Consider the following 15,924-nt stretch of genomic DNA (forward strand, 5'->3'; position numbering starts at 1 on the left):
TGTATTCAATATTAGCTGATTTTAGATCCCTTTACAAAAAAACTTTTAGATATAAGTCATTAGCACCATATTTGGAGAAGGAAATGGCAACCCACTCCAGTGTTCTTTCCCGGAGAATCCCATGGATGGAGAAGCCTGGTAGGCTTGCAGTCCATGGGGTCGCACAGAGTCAGACACGACTGAGGTGACTTAGCAGCAGCAGCAGCACCATATTAGAGCATTAGCAAACATAGGGAGTAATTAGCAACACTTCAGTACCTCTATTCAGTTCTCAATTTACTGCTGTCTCAGTGGGGATACTTGAGGCAACTGCATCTTCTTTTTCCAGGTCAACACTGGTTTAATGCCAAAGACACTGGACGAGTTTTAGCTTTTAACTTAATTTGACTCTGAGATGAAATCTGACGACGCTGATGACTCTTAAGTTTTCTTCTTTGGTTTGACTTTTTCTCCTTGACTTTTCTCTACTTGATATTTAATGCCTAATTTTCTGATTAATAGTTTCCTTCTTGGTGAAAAATTACTAATTTTTATCTTGCTTTCTTTCTGTGCAATAACCCAACTACCCATATGGAAAGCTCCATCAGAATGTGTCTCAAACTCAGTATGTTCAAAACTGAATCATTATATTTTCCAGCCAACCTGCTTCTCCGAATGCATATTTTCTCTTGGTAAATGATATCATTGTTCTAATTATTCAAGTAAGAAGCCTGGAACTGATGCTCAATCACTCTTTCATTCTTCCCCCCACTTTTGCTCACTTATTAAATCATTTCGCATATATGTACCCTTGAAATATACCTGCTAAATGTCTGTCAAGTTTCTTTGTTCCTCCCCTCTATCCAATTGCTTCTGCCTTGATTCAGGTTTTCATTACTTCAACTTAACTGAAGTTTTCCATATAGTCTCACTTCCTGCCAATCGATCCGCCACACTTCGATGACGCCAATTACTCTGTCATGTCTGACTCTTTGCGACTCCATGGACTGTAGCCTGCCAGGCTCCCCTGTCCATGGGATTCTCCAGGCAAGAATACTGGAGTGGGTTGCCATTATCCTTCTCCAGGTGATCTTTCCAACCCAGAAATCGAACCCACATCTCCTGTGTCTCCTGAATTGCATGCAGATTCTCTACTACTGAGTCACCTGGGAAGCCAGCAACCTCCCAAAATGGAAATTTGCTCACACTACTCCCCTTGCTCTACACATGGACATCACCAGATGGTCAACACTGAAATCAGACTGATTATATTCTTTGCAGCCAAAGATGGAGAAGCTCTATACAGGCAGCAAAAACAAGACCGGGAGAGCTGACTGTGGCTCGGATCATGAACTTCTTATTGCCAAATACAGACTGAAATTGAAGACAATGGAGAAAACCACTAGACCATTCAGGTATGACCTAAATCAAATCCCTTATGACTATACAGTGGAAGTGAGAAATAGATTTAAGGGACTAGATCTGATAGACAGAGTGCCTGATGAACTATGGATGGAGGTTCATGACATTGTACAGGAAACAGGAATCAAGACCATCCCCAAGAAAAAGAAATGCAAAAAAGCATAATGGCTGTCTGAGGAGGCTTACAAATAGCTGCAAAAAGAAGAGAAGTGAAAAGCAAAGGAGAAAAGGAAAGATATACCCATTTGAATGCAGAGTTCCAAAGAATAGGAAGAAGAGATAAGAAAGCTTTCCTCAGCGATCAATGCAAAGAAATAGAGGAAAACAATAGAATGGGAAAGACTAGAGATCTCTTGAAGAAAATTAGAAATACAAAAGGAACATTTCATGCAAAGATGGGCTCAATAAAGGACAGAAATGGTAGGGACCTAACAGAAGCAGAAGATATTAAGAAGAGGTGGCAAGAATACACAGAACTGTAAAAAAAAGATCTTCACGACCAAGATAATCACAATGGTGTGATCACTCACCTAGAGCCAGACATCCTGGAATGTGAAGTCAAGTGGGCCTTAAGAAGCATCACTACGAACAAAGCTAGTGGAGGTGATGGCATTCCAGTTGAGCTATTTCAAATCCTGAAAGACGATGCTGTGAAAGTGTTGCACTCAATATGCCAGCAAATCTGGAAAACACATCAATGGCCATAGGACTGGAAAAGGTTAGTTTTCATTTCAATCCCAAAGAAAGGCAATGTGAAAGAATGCTCAAACTACTGCACAATTGCACTCATCTCACGTGCTAGTAAAGTAATACTCAAAATTCTCCAAGCCAGGCTTCAGCAATACATGAACCATGAACTTCCAGATGTTCAAGCTGGTTTTAGAAGAGGCAGAGGAACCAGAGATCAAATTGCCAACATCCGATGGATCATCAAAAAAGCAAGAGAGTTCCAGAAAAACATCTATTTCTGCTTTATTGACTGTGCCAAAGCCTTTGACTGTGTGGATCACAATAAACTGTGGAAAATTCTGAAAGAGATGGGAATACCAGACCACCTGACCTGCCTCTTGAGAAACCTGTATGCAGGTCAGAAAGCAACAGTTAGAACTGGACATGGAACAACAGACTGGTTCCAAATAGGAAAAGGAGTACGTCAAGGCTGTATATTGTCACCCTGCTTATTTAACTTACATGCAGAGTACATCATGAGCAATGCTGGGCTGGAGGAAGCACAAGCTGGAATCAAAACTGCCAGGAGAAACATCAATAACCTCAGATATGCAGATGACACCACCCTTATGGCAGAAAGTGAAGAACTAAAGAGCCTCTTGATGAAAGTGAAAGAGCAGAGTGAAAAAGCTGGCTTAAAGCTCAACATTCGGAAAACTAAGATCATGGCATATGGTCTTATCACTTCATGGCAAATAGATGGGGAAACAGTGGAAATGGTGGCTGACTTAATTTTTCTGGGCTCCAAAATCACTGCAGATGGTGACTGCAACCATGAAATTAAAAGACACTTACTCCTTGGAAGGAAAGTTATGACCAACCTAGACAGCATATTCAAAAGCAGAGACATTACTTTGTCAACAAAGGTCTGTCTAGTCAAGGCTATGGTTTTTCCAGTGGTCATGTATGGATGTGAGAGTTGGACTATAAAGAAATCTGAGTGCAGAAGAATTGATGCTTTTGAACTGTGGTGTTGGAGAAGACTCTTGAGAGTCCCTTGGACTGCAAGGAAATCCAACCAGTCCATCCTAAAGGAGATCAGTCCTAGGTGTTCATTGAAAGGACTGATGTTGAAGCTGAAACTCCAATACTTTAGCCACCTGATGCAAAGAGCTGATTCATTTTAAAAGACCCTGATGCTGGGAAAGATTGAGGGCAGGAGGAGAAGGGGACGACAAAGGATGAGATGGTTGGATGGCATCACCGACTTGATGGACATGGGTTTGGGTGGACTCCAGGAGTTGGTTATGGACAGGGAGGCCTGGCATGCTGCAGTTTATGGGGTCGCAAAGAGTTGGACACGACTGGGCGACTGAACTGAACTCCCCTTGCAAGGTATTCATGGTGTCCAAACTCTTAACTCCTGCCTACCTTTCAAGCTCATCAACTAAAAATTCCTGACAGCATCCCAGGCTCTGGCCACAACTATAGTTCTCTGAATGACATGGGCTATTTCTATACTTTGGCATATGCTGTTTCCCCTCCCTAACTTTCCCTTGACTTTATGGCATATTCCATATGCCCTTAAAAATTTAAATCAAGGGTCTTCTGTGTGGAGACTTTAATTCTGTCAGTATTATAATCATTCTCCTGCTCATAATTCCAATAAAGGCCAGAATGTGGCACATATACAACACCTATCCTACTGTACTGTGATACTTCCAGGTCTTTGTTCCTTACCAGGTTACATCACTGAATGCAGGAACAATGACCCTATCACAGTGCCTGACACATGCTTGGTATTTGATAACAATTTATTGGATGGTTTGAATTAGTTGTCATGCCACAGGGTCCTATATGTTATAACTTAAAGAAATATTGGGTTGGCTAAAAAGTTCATTTGGGTTTTCCACAAGATGATACCAAAAGCATTTGGCCAACCCAATACCTTAAGTTTTACATGACTGGTCAGAGTAGAACAATAATTAGAGTTCAAAGGACCACGTTTCTGTCTGCCATGAGAGCTGGGGAGAGTGTCATTGTGAAAAAATCAAATTTCTTTTCTACAAACTAGAAGGCCTGTATGGTCAAATTGTTTCCTGCCTTGGGTATAAAGGGATCAGAATCCATCCATTATTACTCATGCGCCAAACAAATGCCCTTCCAGTTCTAGGTGAGCGGTATCAAGGGTGTCCAAGGAGCACTTCGTTCTCTCAGTAAAGGCTGCACAGATGGCTGTGTGCCACCTTCCCTCTCCGTTTCCTCTTCAGCTTTGCCCCGGTAAACCTGACGGCCTCAGATAAAGTCACGTCACTATCTCTCATTATTATCCTCATCTCCACTGCCCCATTACAAGGGTCTTTTGACCTCAACGTTGCTTTTCTCTTGTCTTCCTCCGGGTGTGGCCAGAGAGAGAGGAGAGGGGAGCAAAGATTCCTGGGCTTTGCCTAGAGGTGAGGTACTCCCAAAGGCCACCAGGTTATAGTCACTCACCTTATCCCAGAGACAGGATGGATTCCGGGGCAATTGGAGACAGAGTAGAGTCCACTCCCGCCTCTTAATCCTGGTCTTGCAGCAGCAGGCTGGACACCCTCCCTTTCCTGGGGCCTGGTGTGTACACAACTGCCCGCTGCGGTTACCTAGGAAACCTGCTCTCCGCCTCCCGCGACCTCCGGGTGGGGAGGGGGTGAGAGGGGCGGGGAAAGCGGTGGCTGACCCGTTTCTGGATCACGTGGCGGCAAGCTACAACCAATCAGCAGAGGTAGGGGTCCATCCGGAAGACCCCGCTGGTGCTCCTGGGAAATGGTGGGGAGGAGCGCCCGTCTCCGCGGGTCTTTTGGACTCTGCATGTGTCTTTTCACCCGCCTTCGCCAGATCACAGGCCCGCATGGGAAGTAACGACTTACAGCGGGTACCTAGTCGTTGCCTCTTCCAGTCCCGGCTGTTTCCCACTGAAAATCTTTGATCTTCGGGGTCTGGAAGCCCGGAGCCTCGCTGAACTTGAACCCCAAAGCATGATGCTGTGATGTCACAAGGCGGCCAGACACCCGTATCGGGCCCTGATATCCCCACGCGCCCCTCGGTCCAAACGCCGGCGACCGCCGCTCTCCAGGAATGTACCTGACCGCAGCCGGAAGCCGCTGAGCGCAGAGCAAGCCGAATCGAAGGACAGCGCAGGCCAACCTAACGCCCTAGTGACCTCCAGAGAAGACCTGGACCCTCCAACGGTCTTCTTGTCGTTCGCCGACAGGCTTTTGAGGGTCGTTTAAGCACTCCAAAGTATACTGGTGGCCAAACTTTTACAAAATAAAGTAAAATTTAAAGAGGAAATGGGGGGAACTTTTAAGAGTGGGCAGAGGGCTGAGAAATGAACTTAGGCAATCAAAGTAACTGCTGATCTCATTTCATTCTCTAGATAAGCGCTGTTCCACATGTTAGCCATTCAGCTACAGCCGCGTGAAAGGTAGCTTGTCCGAACTGAGATGTGCTATGAAACACACAATGTGTTTTGAAAACCTAGCATGAAAAATATATGTATTGATCACATGTTGAAATGATAAATAGTTTTCATATATTGGTTTACATGAAAATATTGTATTAAACTACTGGGGTTCTTTTACATTTTAAAAGCAACAATTAGAAAATTTAAATTACCTATGTGATTTCTATTATGTTTCTGTTGGACAGCGCTATTATGTTTTTTGAGGTTATTTGTGTAGAATACTTATGATGTTCAGTTCATGCAAAATAGTGTCTGTAAGTTCTGTTTTCTGTCACCAGGTGGCTGCCTCATTCAATAGACTCTATTTTAAAACTGCGTTCTCATGAAAAATATGAGTGCAGATATTTTACTATATTTTCATTTCAAATATTTTATTGTAATATTGACCGTTTGTAAACATACATAAACATAGAAAAATATAAATTTTACTTACATGTTTTTTATACCTCAGAAATTTCAGTTTGTCATTAACTAAAATTAATTAAAAGATTTGTGGTTTAGGAGTTTTAAAAAAGGACTAGAAAAATCTGATTCATATTATCATCTCTGAAAATCTAATTGAGCAAGATGACCTGACTATAGAGTGTAAAGACTAGATAACAATAGTTTCAATATCTAAATGTTTAGATTAAGCAATTGGATCAGAAATCAAAATCATCAATAGATGAATTCAGTTCAGTTCAGTCTCTCAGTCCTATCCTACTCTTTGCCACCCCATAGACTGCAGCACGTCAGGCTTCCCTGTCCATCACCAACTCCCGGAGCCTACTCAAACTCATGTCCATTGAGTCAGTGGTGCCATCCAACCATCTCATCCTCTGTCATCCCCTTCTCCTCCTGCCTTCAATCTTTCCAGCATCAGGGGCTTTTCCAATGACTTGGTTCTTCGCATCAGATGGCCAAGTATTGGACCTTCAGCTTCAGCATCAGTCCTTCCAATGAATATTCAGGACTGATTTCCTTTAGGATGAACTGGTTGGTTCTCCTTGCTGTCCAAGGGACTCTCAGGAGTCTTCAGCACCACAGTTCGAAAGCATCAATTCTTCGGCACTCAGCTTTGTTTATAGTCCAACTCTTACATCCATATATGACTGCTGGAAAAACCATAGCTTTGACTAGACAGACCTGTGTTGATAAAGTATTGTCTCTGCTTTTTAATATGCTGTCTAGGTTGGTCATAGCTTTTCTACCAAGGATCAAGCGTCTTTTAATTTCATGTCTGCAGTCACCATCTGCAGTGATTTTGGAGCACCAAAAAATAAACTCAGCCAGTATTTCCACTGTTTCCCCATCTATTTGCCATGAAGTTCAGTGGCTGACTTTATTTTTTGGGGCTCCGAAATCACTCCAGATGGTGATTGCAGCCATGAAATTAAAAGATGCTTACTCCTTGGAAGGAAAGTTATGACCAACCTAGACAGTGTATTAAAAAGCAGAGACATTACTTTGTCAACAAAGGTCCATCTATTCAAGGCTATGGTTTTTCCAGTAGTCATGTATGGATGTGAGAGTTGGACTATAAAGAAAGCTGAGCACAGAAGAATTGAAGCTTTTGAACTGCGGTGTTGGAGAAGACTCTTGAGAGTCCCTTGGACTGCAAGGAGATCCAACTGGTCCATCCTAAAGGAAATCAGTCCTGGGTGTTCATTGAAAGGACTGATGTTGAAGCTGAAACTCCAATATTTTGGCCACCTGATGTGAAGAGATGACTCGTTTGAAGAGACCCTGATGTTGGGAAAGATTGAGGGCAGGAGGAGAAGGGGATGACAGAGGATGAGATGGTTGGATGGCATCACCAACTCAATGGACATGAGTTTAGATAAACTCCAGGAGTTGGTGATGGATAGGGAGGCCTGGCGTGCTGTGGTTCATGGGTTCGCAAAGAGTCTGACATAACTGAGCAACTGAACTGAACTGAACTGAACTGATGGCACCAGATGCCATGATGTTAGTTTTCTGAATGTTGAGTTTTAAGCCTACTTTTTTCCCTCTCCTCTTTCCCTTTCATCAAGAGGCTCTTTAGTTCTTTGCTTTCTGCCATAAGGGTGGTGTCATCTGCATATCTGAGGTTATTGGTATTTCTCCCGGCAATCTTGATTTCAGCTTGTGTTTCATCCAGCCCAGCATTTCTCATGATATACTCTGCATATAAGTTAAGTAAGCACGGTGACAGTATACAGCCTTGATGTACTCCTTTCCCAATTTGGAACCAGTATGTTGTTCCATGTCCAGTTCTGTTTCTTCTTGACCTGCATACAGATTTCTCAGGAGACAGGTCGGGTGGTCTGGTATTCCCATCACTTTAAGAATTTTCCACAGTTTGTTATGATCCACACAGTCAGAGGCTTTGGTGTAGTCAATAAAGCAGAAATAGATGTTTTTCTGGAACTCTCTTGCTTTTTCTTTGATCCATCAAATGTTGGCAATTTGATCTCTGGTTCCTCTGCCTCTTCTAAATCCAACTTGAACATCTGGGAGTTCACAGTTCATGGACTGTTGAAGCCTGGCTTGGAGAATTTTGAACATTACTTTGCTAACAAGAGATATGAGTGCAATTGTGCAGTAGTTTGAACATTTTTTGGCATTGCCTTTCTTTGGGATTGGAATGAAAAATTACCTTTTCCAGTCCTGTGGCCACTGCTGAGTTTTCCAGATTTGCTGGCTACTGAGTGCAGCACTTTCACAGCATCATCTTTTAGGATTTGAAATAGCTCAACTGGAATTCTATCACCTCCACTAGCCTTGTTCCTAGTTATGCTTTCTAAGGCCCACTTGACTTTGCATTACAGGATGACTGGCTCTAGGTGGGTGATCACACCATTGTGGTTTTCTGGGTCATGAAGATCTTTTTTGTATAGTTCTTCTGTGTATTCTTACCACTTACCTCTTCTTTGTATCTTCTGCTTCTGTTAGTTCCATACTATTTCTGACATTTATTGTGCTCATAAATGTTCCCTTGGTATCTCTAATTTTCTTGAAGAGATCTCTATAGTCTTTCCCATTCTATTGTTTTCCTCTATTTCTTTGCATTGATCCCTGAGGGAGGCTTTCTTATCTCTCCTTGCTATTCTTTGGAACTCTGCATTCAGATGAGTATATCTTTCCTTTTCTCCTTTGCCTTTCGCTTCTCTTCTTTTCTCAGCTATTTGTAAGGCCTCCTCAGACAACCATTTTCCCTTTTTGCATTTCTTTTTCTTGAGGATGGTCTTGATCACTGCCTCCTGTACCGTGTCACGAACCTCTGTCCATAGTTCTTCAGCACTCTGTCTATCAGATCTAATCCCTTGAATCTATTTGTCACTTCTACTGTATAATCATAAGAGATTTTATTTAGGTCATACCTGAATGGTCTAGTGGTTTCCCTTACTTTCTTCAATTTAAGTCTGAATTTGGCAATAAGGAGTTCATGATCGGAGCCACAGTCACCTCCTGGTCTTGTTTTTGCTGACTATGTAGAGCTTCTTCATCTTTGGCTGCAAAGAATATAATCAATATGATTTCAGTATTGACCATCTGGTTATGTCCATGAGTAGAGTCTTCTCTTGTGTTGTTAGAAGAGGGTGTTCGCTATGACCAGTGCGTTCTCTTGGCAAAACTCTGTTAGCCTTTGACCTGCTTCGTTTTGTACTCTAAGGCCAAATTTGCCTGTTACTCCAGGTATCTCTTGACTTCCTAGTTTTGCATTCCAGTCCCCTATAATGAAAAGGACATCTTTTTTGTGTGTTAGTTCTACAAGGTCTTGTAGGTCTTCATAGAACCATTCAACTTCAGCTTCAGCTTCTTCAGGTGAGTTATGTACATCAAACTTCTCGTTTTGGGAGATACAACTCTTTTGCATAACATAGGGGTTATCTACTTTGGATTGTTAGAAATCTGTGTGGTTTATCTAACCAGTAAAAGATTGGGAGAGAGCTAACAGTTTTCTTTATATTTTATAGATGACTAATTTTAAGAATGTTATTTCTAGGTAAAGGTCAAGGCTTTGGTCAGCAGTTGAGTCACAGTTTACTATATGGCTGTGGACAGGTAACCACTCATAAGTTGCCAAGCTAAAGCCTTTGTCCTGAGCAATTCTTAAAGGAAGAATTGCCTGTTGTTAGCATATTCTGGATGGTATTTGGAGCAAAAGGTGATTACAGTTAAAACCAGAAGAAGAATGCAGAATCAGTGACCATTCTTGTTAATCACCTTTTCTCATTTTAAAGCTTCTTTATGATACAGTTTCATGTGTCTGTACAAGAAATAATAGAAATTGAAGCCATTAAAAGTCAAAATAAAACAGTCTAAGTGAAATAAGACTTTGCTTCATTCATCAGTCTGTTCATAACCCTAGACAAGGGCCAAAACATATAAATTTACATCTATTTATGGATAAAGGAATCTTGAACCTGAAAACAATTGGGAAGATATAGTACCACTGATTATGGCACACTTATCATGTCACCACTTGAATTAAAGAAGAATCATTTAAACAAAATAAAGATGAGTTTATAGACCTAAATAAGAAAATCTTTCTTAACTAAAATCTTTTGAATTGATGGTCAGATTGATTTCCTCCAAAGCCCTATTCTTACTGGTAATAGTGGATATATCTAATTACAATTTGGCTTTGTAATATCTTCAAGTTTAATGCCAGAAAACAAAAAATCTGGAGATTTCAAATGCTGATTTAATTTTTATATTCTTGCTGACATTTGATCCTTATGCAAATGAGTATTTTCCAGTTAATGATTTTTCAGATTATCTGTGAAAATTTGCTGTCACATGTTTGAGCTTGCTATATCATGAAAACATGAAGGTAGCACAATTTAGGATTTACTTTAGCAGTGGAAGAGATGATTATGTGGAAACATAAAGTCATCAGTTGGGGCCCTCTTATTACCAGTGTTTGGTAATGAATATATATGATTCAATTAAAAGGTAAGAGTTGTCCTGAAATAAAATTTTAATTAGACCAACATAATGCTGTTTCTGATGAGTCTATCTAAAAAAGTCATATAATCTCTGTCCATGATTTGTTGATATGTAATTAACGCACAAGCTTTTCTTAAAAGGCAGCTAGAATGGAATTGTAAAAAGGTACTTACTCTGCTTCAGACAACATAACCTCCTTATTTTACCTTCCTCGTTCTGTTTGTATTTAGATTTATGGTAGCAAATTGAAGGACAGTGAATTTAAGAAGAGATGGTCATCTTAATTCACTAGAGAGCTGATCAGCTCTTTGTGTGGGAGAATTCTTTCCTCTGCCTTCTTTCTTTTCAGACATGACTGAGCACACACACACAAACAGGCTCAGAAGGTTGACTGTATCCTCAGCTCACAGCACAGTATCATCATTTGTCCATATAAGGCTCTTATTTTATTTTATATACAGTTCCACTCCCATTCCAATAACAGGCATTAGTTTGATGTTTCTTTTAAAGCTTGAGTTGTGCATCTATCTTCAAAAAACAGGCGGTACTATTTTGTGTGTCTGTATTTTTTATGTAAAAGTTAGTGTGCTATAAATTGTATTTTGTTTCTGTTTCCTTCAGTGCTATTTTAAGATTGATCCTTATTTCTGTATATCCATGTAGTTTGTTGCTGCTGTATTACATTATTCCATTATATACATCTATCATGTTTTTATTTGTTTCCCTAGTGATGGGCATCTAGGTTGACTATAGTAAGCAATGTGATATTGAACATCCTTGTAATTATTTTCTGAAGGACATTTTCTCTGGGATATATGCCAGGAATAGAATTATTGTTTTGCCTTTTGCCTCCAATAATTCTAAATTATTGGACTTCACTAAATACCATCTGAGAACTTTCTAGAATGGCTGGCCCAGATTTCCCTTCCACCAAAAGTGCTTGAGAATTCTCATTCCCCTTTATGGGGAAACACAATTAAACCCCAAATCTCTTGGCAACTCAGAAAACCTCTCCACAGAGGTAGAAAGCAAAGCAAACAGTTTTATTACTAAATAAACATTAAACCAGAATATGATTTGTATCACAGGAAATCCCCCTGCAAAGATGGCAGATGGAAATAAACCTAATCCTTTTATATTGCCAGGCAGATACAAGCCGTCCCCTGCACGCTCTCAGGTGATCAGCGAGGCCTCCGACAAGAGGACGTGACAGCACCGTTTGCCGGTGTTCATCCTACATTCACCTGGTGATTGGAATGGCCATCTGTGTTTGCCAGTGGGCTTTATCCAAAGAGGAAAACTCGTGTCTTTATGAAAGAAGGTAGTTTTGGAGCAAGGCATCTGCTGGAGTTAGCTCTTACTCTCCCACAGAACCTGGGAGATAGGAGTGCTATGAAGAAAGACTCTGTCTTTAATCAAACTTTCCTAAGACTTCCCCGAATCCTCTCTGAAAAGGCCTCACACTTGAGCTTGTTCTTGGCCCTGTAAGACCAATTTTAGCAAGAATCCTGCTGGGTCATCCTAGTGGAAAATCTTCTAACCATGATATCTGATTAAATTCCTCCTTCCGCCCCACCCTTCCCCCAACCTCAATACCTTACCATCCTGGTCTGCCTTCCTTATTAATTTCATAAAATCTTTTTAACCAGAAAACAAGTTATCTGTGATGTTTCCTTTACGTAATTTTTTATCCACAAACCCCTCTTCACCTTTCTTCTTGGCTGTAAATCCCCACCGACCCTTGTTGTATGCAGAATGGAACTCTGTACTCAGGTCTCTCTTCCCCTATTCCAATAGTTCCTGCATAAAATATACCTTCACCACTTTAACTTTTGTCTGGCTTTTGTTTCCTTTCACACTATATTCCTTGATTCCATTTCAAAAAGATGGATCTCAGGTCCTTGAGAAAGACATTCCTGGGTTATAAAGTTGGCAAAAGGCTTAGGTTTTTAAGAGAAACAAAGAATTTGCAATTACAAGTATTCTAAAGAAATGCACTAAAAGAAAAGGGAGAGAGAAGAAGCTCTTTACCATTTTTATAACAGGGAAAATTAAAATTTTCTTCTTTCTGGATTTCTATTTACCCTTACATGCATATATTTGCTGAATGTTTAACGTCTGCCTCTACCACTACCCTTTGAGCTCTGTGAGGGCAAGAATCACATCTCTCTCATTTCCCATTGTGTCCACAGCATCTAGCTTAGTGGCTGTCACACAGCGAGTGCCCAAGAAAGATTTGTAGAATGTATGAATACTAAGTAATGTGCAAAGAGCTTTATATAAATAATCACTTATTTTTATCATTTCGGTTTATTAGGCCTAGAATACCCATAGCATCCTATCTCTCCTACACTTGGGGAAAACAAGAAGTTAATAATTTTGTTTTTGTCCACAAACTTACAGGAAATTCCAAGTTTCCTCCACTTTAAGCAAACTAAATGCTGTATGAACACTGTGATTTATAAAATCCAAATTTATAATAATAGTTTACTCTAAATGTCTAACTCCTTTCTCTGGAATTGTCCCTCCAAAATTCAAGTCCATGTGGAACTTCACAATATGACCCTATTTGGATTTAGATTCTTCATAGATGTAATTAAGATGAGGTTATACTGGCTTTGAGTAACACCTAAATCCGATGACTGTGTCATTGTAAGGATGTCATGTGAAAACACGGACACACAGAGAGAAAATCATGTGAGACAGAAGCAGAGATTAGAGTTATGTAGCTGCAAGCCAAGGAAAGTATCTTGCCTAAAGTTACACATACAGGAAGGGATCCAGAACAGGACTTGACCCAAGATCCAGAAATAATATTAGAGTTGAGGGCAGAGCCAAGTTTGAGTCAGACAGAGACAGAAGGGTATAACTGCCTCCATCTCTTGTTTGAAGCAGGTTAAATCATACTAAAGCCCTCTACACACTAGGACCATCTTGTCTTTCCTAATTCCTATCCTAGTTGGTCCAGCTCATCTCCTTCTATTTCTACCACTAGTGTCTTAGTTCAAGGTGCAGTTTTTTTGTTTTTACTAATAGCCTCTAAATTGTTTTCCAGCCACTCATCTTTGTCTGGGCTTCACTGGTGGCTCAGTGGTGAAGAATCCACCTGCCAATGCAGGAGGTGTGTGTTCCATCCCTGGTGCAGGAAGATTACCTGGAGTAGGAAATAGCAACCCACTCCAGTATTCTCACCTGGGAAGTCCCATGGACAGAAGAGCCTGACTGGCTACAATCCACAGGATTGCAGAGCTGGATACGACTGAGCAACTGAGCATGAACAAGCATGAATCTTTGTCCACTAGCCTATGTTCCTCATCCAGGTTTATGGACTTAAAAAACAGATCTGATAAAATCATGCTTTAATAGATCTCCCACATATCATCCTTTACATGTCTTTTCATTTGTGCATTCAAATATTTATTGAACTTCTCCTGTAAGTCAAGCACTCTTCTAGACACTGCTGCTGCTGCTGCTAAGTAGCCTCAGTCGTGTCCAACTCTGTGCGGCCCCAGAGATGACAGCCCACCAGGCTCCGCCATCCCTGGGGTTCTCCAGGCAAGAACACTGGAGTGGGTTGCCATTTCCTACTCCAATGTGTGAAAGTGAAAAGTGAAAGTGAAGTCGCTCAGTCATGTCCAACTCTTCCCGACCCCATGGACTGCAGCCCACCAGGCTCCTCCATCCATGGGATTTTCCAGGCAAGAGTACTAGAGTGGGGTGCCATTGCCTTCTCCACTTCTAGACACTAGAGACACAGTAAACAAAATAGGTTAAAATATCTATCTTTATGTGACTTGCATTCTAATGGAGAAATGACAAAATATATAGCAAGTTAGCTAGAGATAAGTGCTAAGAAGAGAAGTAAAGAAGAGAAAGGAGGTAAGATATGTATGTGTATGTAATCTCAAATTGGATGTCCAGGGAAGGCCAATATCAGTGGATGATATTTGAGTAATGACTAGAAGGAGGTGAGGCATGAGTCATGATGTCTGGGATACAGTGTTGAATGTGGGGTTTAAAAGAGGATTGTTCTGAGGCTTTGATCTGAGTAATTATAGAAAAGACCTGGCATTTTATGAAATGGGAAAGTGCAAATGAAACAGGTTTTAAGCGTGGGGTGATATTAAAGCATAGACTTGGATATTTTAGGTTTGAGATTCCTATAAGAAATGCAAGTAGAGAAGCTATGTAGAAAGTTGGGCTTGAGTCTGGAGTTCAGGAGAGAGGTCCAGGTTGGAAATACAAATACAGGTGTTATCAGCCTAAAGATGGTATTTAGAGTCATTAGACTGAATTAAATTTCCAAAAGAGTAGGTGTGGGTAGAAAAGATAAGAAGTTGAAGGCCTAAGCTGTGGGACACTTGAATATTTAAGTTAAGGGAGATGAGAAAGAACCACCAAAGACTAAGAATCTTAGCCAAAAAGTGGGAAGAAATAGATCCAAATGACAGAAACTGAGTAATGACAGATCAAGGAAGAGGAAGTCCAAGAATTGAGTCACTGATGCTACCAAAAAGGACAGTTTTTGCAGAGTGGGTTCAAGAAGAATGGAAGGAAAGAAGTTGGAGATCATGCATATTACAGAAAATTCTTTCAAGGAGTTTTGCTATAAAAGGAAGAAGAGAAATGGGGACATAAACTAGAGGAGGAGTAGGGTAAATAAAGATATTTTTCAAGATGGGAGAATAACAGCAATCTTTTATGCTAATGAGAGTGATACAACGGGAATCAAAAAGTATCCAGAAGATAGAGGGAGATGTTGCAGCAATATCTTTGAGGAGTTGAGAGAAGGTGGGTATGCACAGGTAACAGGGTTAGTCCTGGCTAAGAGCCTGGATAGGAGATGGGGTAGAGTGAATTGGTACAGCAGCAGGTAGATATGTACAGATGGTAGTGGAGGTATATAGAAGCCCTCTTCTCACGGTTTCAGTTTTCTCAGTGAAGAGAAAGAAGGTCACCTGAGAGTAAGAACTTGGAAAAGTGTTGAGGTTTGATGAAAGAGGAAAAAGTGTGATGTAATGATCCAGGTGAGTGAGTGGACTAGGACAATGGCATATGATTGCCTAACAGCATTAGTTTTCATGAGTTTAATGATCAGGAATGTAAGTGACTTGTCAGTGTGGTTGTGATTGTTCTCCATCCACGGTCAGCTGTGTGTGTGCTAGCACGGAAGATAAGAGTTGAATTTGGCTAAAGGAAAGTGGGCAGATACCTTGTGAGTGTATTCACAGGAAGGTTGATAGTGATTAATCTTGGAATTAAAGCTGGGTGTGGAAGAAAGTGACTTCATGGAGGACGGTAAAGGGATAAAATTGGTAAGATCTAAATCACTGCAGATGGTGACTGCAGCCATGAAATTAAAAGATGTTTACTCCTTGGAAGAAAAGTTATGACCAACCTAGATAGCATATTCAAAAGCAGAGACATTACTTTGCCAA

The 15,924-nt window shown here is 40.8% G+C and overlaps 1 protein-coding gene across 6 annotated transcripts in view; it reads right to left on the reverse strand.

The window, feature by feature from the left end:
* The window catches only part of LRRC9 (leucine rich repeat containing 9), a 121,236-nt gene extending 114,959 nt beyond the window's left edge, over positions 1-6,277 (reverse strand). For 3 of the 6 annotated variants that reach the window (XM_044924904.2, XM_044924903.2, XR_003112276.3), the window contains exon 1: positions 4,564-6,277. The gene's annotated coding sequence lies outside the window, so the exon portion shown is untranslated. The remainder of the gene's footprint in view (positions 1-4,563) is intronic. The other 3 variants (XM_025295430.3, XM_025295426.3, XM_025295428.3) reach the window with 2 other exon arrangements.
* Between the last annotated feature and the right edge of the window lie 9,647 nt (positions 6,278-15,924).

This window comes from Bubalus bubalis, chromosome 11 (genome assembly GCF_019923935.1).
Source record: "Bubalus bubalis isolate 160015118507 breed Murrah chromosome 11, NDDB_SH_1, whole genome shotgun sequence".
Taxonomy (NCBI): Eukaryota; Metazoa; Chordata; class Mammalia; order Artiodactyla; family Bovidae; genus Bubalus; species Bubalus bubalis.